This window comes from Polyodon spathula, unplaced genomic scaffold (assembly GCF_017654505.1).
Source record: "Polyodon spathula isolate WHYD16114869_AA unplaced genomic scaffold, ASM1765450v1 scaffolds_3100, whole genome shotgun sequence".
Taxonomy (NCBI): Eukaryota; Metazoa; Chordata; class Actinopteri; order Acipenseriformes; family Polyodontidae; genus Polyodon; species Polyodon spathula.
Genome location: NW_024474564.1, coordinates 5,398 through 9,993, shown reverse-complemented (window position 1 = coordinate 9,993; position 4,596 = coordinate 5,398). Strand labels below are relative to the sequence as shown.

At 44.1% G+C, this 4,596-nt stretch overlaps 10 non-coding genes across 10 annotated transcripts; all 10 read left to right on the top strand.

Annotated features, from left to right (window-relative positions):
- Nucleotides 1-98: 98 nt before the first annotated feature.
- Nucleotides 99-169, top strand: trnag-ccc. The gene has a single exon. It is a non-coding gene; the product is annotated as a tRNA-Gly (tRNA).
- A 206-nt stretch (nucleotides 170-375) lies between these two features.
- Nucleotides 376-461, top strand: trnal-uag. The gene has a single exon. It is a non-coding gene; the product is annotated as a tRNA-Leu (tRNA).
- Nucleotides 462-890: 429 nt separating this feature from the next.
- trnag-ccc lies at nucleotides 891-961 on the top strand. Its single transcript has one exon. It is a non-coding gene; the product is annotated as a tRNA-Gly (tRNA).
- A 214-nt stretch (nucleotides 962-1,175) lies between these two features.
- trnal-uag lies at nucleotides 1,176-1,257 on the top strand. Its single transcript has one exon. It is a non-coding gene; the product is annotated as a tRNA-Leu (tRNA).
- A 432-nt stretch (nucleotides 1,258-1,689) lies between these two features.
- trnag-ccc lies at nucleotides 1,690-1,760 on the top strand. The gene has a single exon. It is a non-coding gene; the product is annotated as a tRNA-Gly (tRNA).
- A 756-nt stretch (nucleotides 1,761-2,516) lies between these two features.
- trnag-ccc lies at nucleotides 2,517-2,587 on the top strand. The gene has a single exon. It is a non-coding gene; the product is annotated as a tRNA-Gly (tRNA).
- Nucleotides 2,588-3,303: 716 nt separating this feature from the next.
- On the top strand, nucleotides 3,304-3,374 carry trnag-ccc. Its single transcript has one exon. It is a non-coding gene; the product is annotated as a tRNA-Gly (tRNA).
- A 165-nt stretch (nucleotides 3,375-3,539) lies between these two features.
- On the top strand, nucleotides 3,540-3,623 carry trnal-uag. Its single transcript has one exon. It is a non-coding gene; the product is annotated as a tRNA-Leu (tRNA).
- A 444-nt stretch (nucleotides 3,624-4,067) lies between these two features.
- On the top strand, nucleotides 4,068-4,138 carry trnag-ccc. Its single transcript has one exon. It is a non-coding gene; the product is annotated as a tRNA-Gly (tRNA).
- Nucleotides 4,139-4,302: 164 nt separating this feature from the next.
- trnal-uag lies at nucleotides 4,303-4,384 on the top strand. The gene has a single exon. It is a non-coding gene; the product is annotated as a tRNA-Leu (tRNA).
- The last annotated feature ends 212 nt before the right edge of the window (nucleotides 4,385-4,596 follow it).

The following is a 4,596-nucleotide window of genomic DNA, read 5'->3' as shown; positions in this document are numbered from 1 at the left end:
CTCTACTGCTATCTTGCTTTTAACTCTCCCCTCGCTCTTTCGAACTGCTGGAAAAGAAAATGTTCCATTCCATGGAAAATTTGAACATATGCAACTATGCGCCAATGGTGTAGTGGTATCATACAAGATTCCCATTCTTGTGACCTGGGTTCAATTCCCAGTTGGCGCAATTTGAGAAGGTAGTATTTGCTTTTTTTTCATTCCAATGATTAAGATTTTGCTGTTGTTAAATTGCGTTAGCGGCCTACAGTATGACCCCTGAGTGGTAGGTATCTTGAGGTGTGGTAGTGTGGCCTACAGTATGACCCCTGAGTGGCAGGTATCTTGAGGTGTGGTAGTTGGCCTACAGTATGACCCCTGTGGCAGGTATTTTGAGGTGTGGTGTGTGGCCGAGCGGTCTAAGGCGCTGGATTTAGGCTCCAGTCTCTCTGGAGGCATGGGTTTGAATCCCATCACTGCCATAGGAAGTTTTTTTCACCCCTGCCCCCTTTTTCCCAAGAAACAAGAGAACGAGGTGTGACTCTAGAGACGAAGGATGATCTGCCACTGCGTGTGTCTTGATACACCTATTCTAAGGAAGTCAGCTGAAGCATTTGAACTGCTATTAATTATTTCATTTTTTCTTACAAATACATCAAGATGATAGTAGTTGTTGTTGTTGTTGTTGTTGAATTGCACTAGCAGTGAATAGTATGGAACCTGGGGGTCTGGGGGTTTGAGCATTTGGGTTGTGATAGTGTGGCTGAGCAATCTAATAATGAATGAAGTCTCGAGAGGCGTGGGTTGAAATCTCTCTACTGCTATCTTGCTTTTAACTCTCCCCTCGCTCTTTCGAACTGCTGGAAAAGAAAATGTTCCATTCCATGGAAAATTTGAACATATGCAACTATGCGCCAATGGTGTAGTGGTATCATACAAGATTCCCATTCTTGTGACCTGGGTTCAATTCCCAGTTGGCGCAATTTGAGAAGGTAGTATTTGCTTTTTTTTCATTCCAATGATTAAGATTTTGCTGTTGTTAAATTGCGTTAGCGGCCTACAGTATGACCCCTGAGTGGTAGGTATCTTGAGGTGTGGTAGTGTGGCCTACAGTATGACCCCTGTGTGGCAGGTATCTTGAGGTGTGGTAGTGTGGCCTACAGTATGACCCCTGAGTGGCAGGTATTTTGAGGTGTGGTGGTGTGGCCGAGCAGTCTAAGGCGCTGGATTTAGGCTCCAGTCTCTCTGGAGGCATGGGTTTGAATCCCATCACTGCCATAGGAAGATTTTTTCACCCCTGCCCCCTTTTTCCCAAGAAACAAGAGAACGAGGTGTGACTCTAGAGACGAAGGATGATCTGCCACTGCGTGTGTCTTGATACACCTATTCTAAGGAAGTCAGCTGAAGCATTTGAACTGCTATTAATTATTTCATTTTTTCTTACAAATACATCAAGATGATAGTAGTGTTGTTGTTGTTGTTGTTGTTGTTGAATTGCACTAGCAGTGAATAGTATGGAACCTGGGGGTCTGGGGGTTTGAGCATTTGGGTTGTGATAGTGTGGCTGAGCAATCTAATAATGAATGAAGTCTCGAGAGGCGTGGGTTGAAATCTCTCTACTGCTATCTTGCTTTTAACTCTCCCCTCGCTTTCGAACTGCTGGAAAAGAAAATGTTCCATTCCATGGAAAATTTGAACATATGCAACTATGCGCCAATGGTGTAGTGGTATCATTCAAGATTCCCATTCTTGTGACCTGGGTTCAATTCCCAGTTGGCGCAATTTGAGAAGGTAGTATTTGCTTTTTTATCATTCCAATGATTAAGATTTTGCTGTTGTTAAATTGCGTTAGCGGCCTACAGTATGACCCCTGAGTGGTAGGTATCTTGAGGTGTGGTAGTGTGGCCTACAGTATGACCCCTGTGTGGCAGGTATCTTGAGGTGTGGTAGTGTGGCCTACAGTATGACCCCTGAGTGGCAGGTATCTTGAGGTGTGGTAGTGTGGCCTACAGTATGACCCCTGAGTGGCAGGTAAGAGCGATCTAAGGCGCTGGATTTAGGCTCCAGTCTCTCTGGAGGCATGGGTTTGAATCCCATCACTGCCATAGGAAGTTTTTTTCACCCCTGCCCCCTTTTTCCCAAGAAACAAGAGAACGAGGTGTGACTCTAGAGACGAAGGATGATCTGCCACTGCGTGTGTCTTGATACACCTATTCTAAGGAAGTCAGCTGAAGCATTTGAACTGCTATTAATTATTTCATTTTTTCTTACAAATACATCAAGATGATAGTAGTTGTTGTTGTTGTTGTTGTTGTTGTTGAATTGCACTAGCAGTTAGTATGGAACCTGGGGGTCTGGGGGTTTGAGCATTTGGGTTGTGATAGTGTGGCTGAGCAATCTAATAATGAATGAAGTCTCGAGAGGCGTGGGTTGAAATCTCTCTACTGCTATCTTGCTTTTAACTCTCCCCTCGCTCTTTCGAACTGCTGGAAAAGAAAATGTTCCATTCCATGGAAAATTTGAACATATGCAACTATGCGCCAATGGTGTAGTGGTATCATACAAGATTCCCATTCTTGTGACCTGGGTTCAATTCCCAGTTGGCGCAATTTGAGAAGGTAGTATTTGCTTTTTTTTCATTCCAATGATTAAGATTTTGCTGTTGTTAAATTGCGTTAGCGGCCTACAGTATGACCCCTGAGTGGTAGGTATCTTGAGGTGTGGTAGTGTGGCCTACAGTATGACCCCTGTGTGGCAGGTATCTTGAGGTGTGGTAGTGTGGCCTACAGGTCTAAGGTATTTTGAGGTGTGGTGTGGCCGAGCGATCTAAGGCGCTGGATTTAGGCTCCAGTCTCTCTGGAGGCATGGGTTTGAATCCCATCACTGCCATAGGAAGTTTTTTTCACCCCTGCCCCCTTTTTCCCAAGAAACAAGAGAACGAGGTGTGACTCTAGAGACGAAGGATGATCTGCCACTGCGTGTGTCTTGATACACCTATTCTAAGGAAGTCAGCTGAAGCATTTGAACTGCTATTAATTATTTCATTTTTTCTTACAAATACATCAAGATGATAGTAGTTGTTGTTGTTGTTGTTGTTGTTGTTGAATTGCACTAGCAGTGAATAGTATGGAACCTGGGGGTCTGGGGGTTTGAGCATTTGGGTTGTGATAGTGTGGCTGAGCAATCTAATAATGAATGAAGTCTCGAGAGGCGTGGGTTGAAATCTCTCTACTGCTATCTTGCTTTTAACTCTCCCCTCGCTCTTTCGAACTGCTGGAAAAGAAAATGTTCCATTCCATGGAAAATTTGAACATATGCAACTATGCGCCAATGGTGTAGTGGTATCATACAAGATTCCCATTCTTGTGACCTGGGTTCAATTCCCAGTTGGCGCAATTTGAGAAGGTAGTATTTGCTTTTTTTTCATTCCAATGATTAAGATTTTGCTGTTGTTAAATTGCGTTAGCGGCCTACAGTATGACCCCTGAGTGGCAGGTATCTTGAGGTGTGGTAGTGTGGCCTACAGTATGACCCCTGAGTGGCAGGTATCTTGAGGTGGTGGTAGTGTGGCCGAGAGCGGTCTAAGGCGCTGGATTTAGGCTCCAGTCTCTCTGGAGGCATGGGTTTGAATCCCATCACTGCCATAGGAAGTTTTTTTCACCCCTGCCCCCTTTTTCCCAAGAAACAAGAGAACGAGGTGTGACTCTAGAGACGAAGGATGATCTGCCACTGCGTGTGTCTTGATACACCTATTCTAAGGAAGTCAGCTGAAGCATTTGAACTGCTATTAATTATTTCATTTTTTCTTACAAATACATCAAGATGATAGTAGTAGTTGTTGTTGTTGTTGTTGTTGTTGTTGTTGTTGAATTGCACTAGCAGTGAATAGTATGGAACCTGGGGGTCTGGGGGTTTGAGCATTTGGGTTGTGATAGTGTGGCTGAGCAATCTAATAATGAATGAAGTCTCGAGAGGCGTGGGTTGAAATCTCTCTACTGCTATCTTGCTTTTAACTCTCCCCTCGCTCTTTCGAACTGCTGGAAAAGAAAATGTTCCATTCCATGGAAAATTTGAACATATGCAACTATGCGCCAATGGTGTAGTGGTATCATACAAGATTCCCATTCTTGTGACCTGGGTTCAATTCCCAGTTGGCGCAATTTGAGAAGGTAGTATTTGCTTTTTTTTCATTCCAATGATTAAGATTTTGCTGTTGTTAAATTGCGTTAGCGGCCTACAGTATGACCCCTGAGTGGCAGGTATCTTGAGGTGTGGTAGTGTGGCCTACAGTATGACCCCTGAGTGGCAGGTATCTTGAGGTGTGGTAGTGTGGCCGAGCGGTCTAAGGCGCTGGATTTAGGCTCCAGTCTCTCTGGAGGCATGGGTTCGAATCCCATCACTGCCATAGGAAGTTTTTTTCACCCCTGCCCCCTTTTTCCCAAGAAACAAGAGAACGAGGTGTGACTCTAGAGACGAAGGATGATCTGCCACTGCGTGTGTCTTGATACACCTATTCTAAGGAAGTCAGCTGAAGCATTTGAACTGCTATTAATTATTTCATTTTTTCTTACAAATACATCAAGATGATAGTAGTTGTTGTTGTTGTTGTTGTTGTTG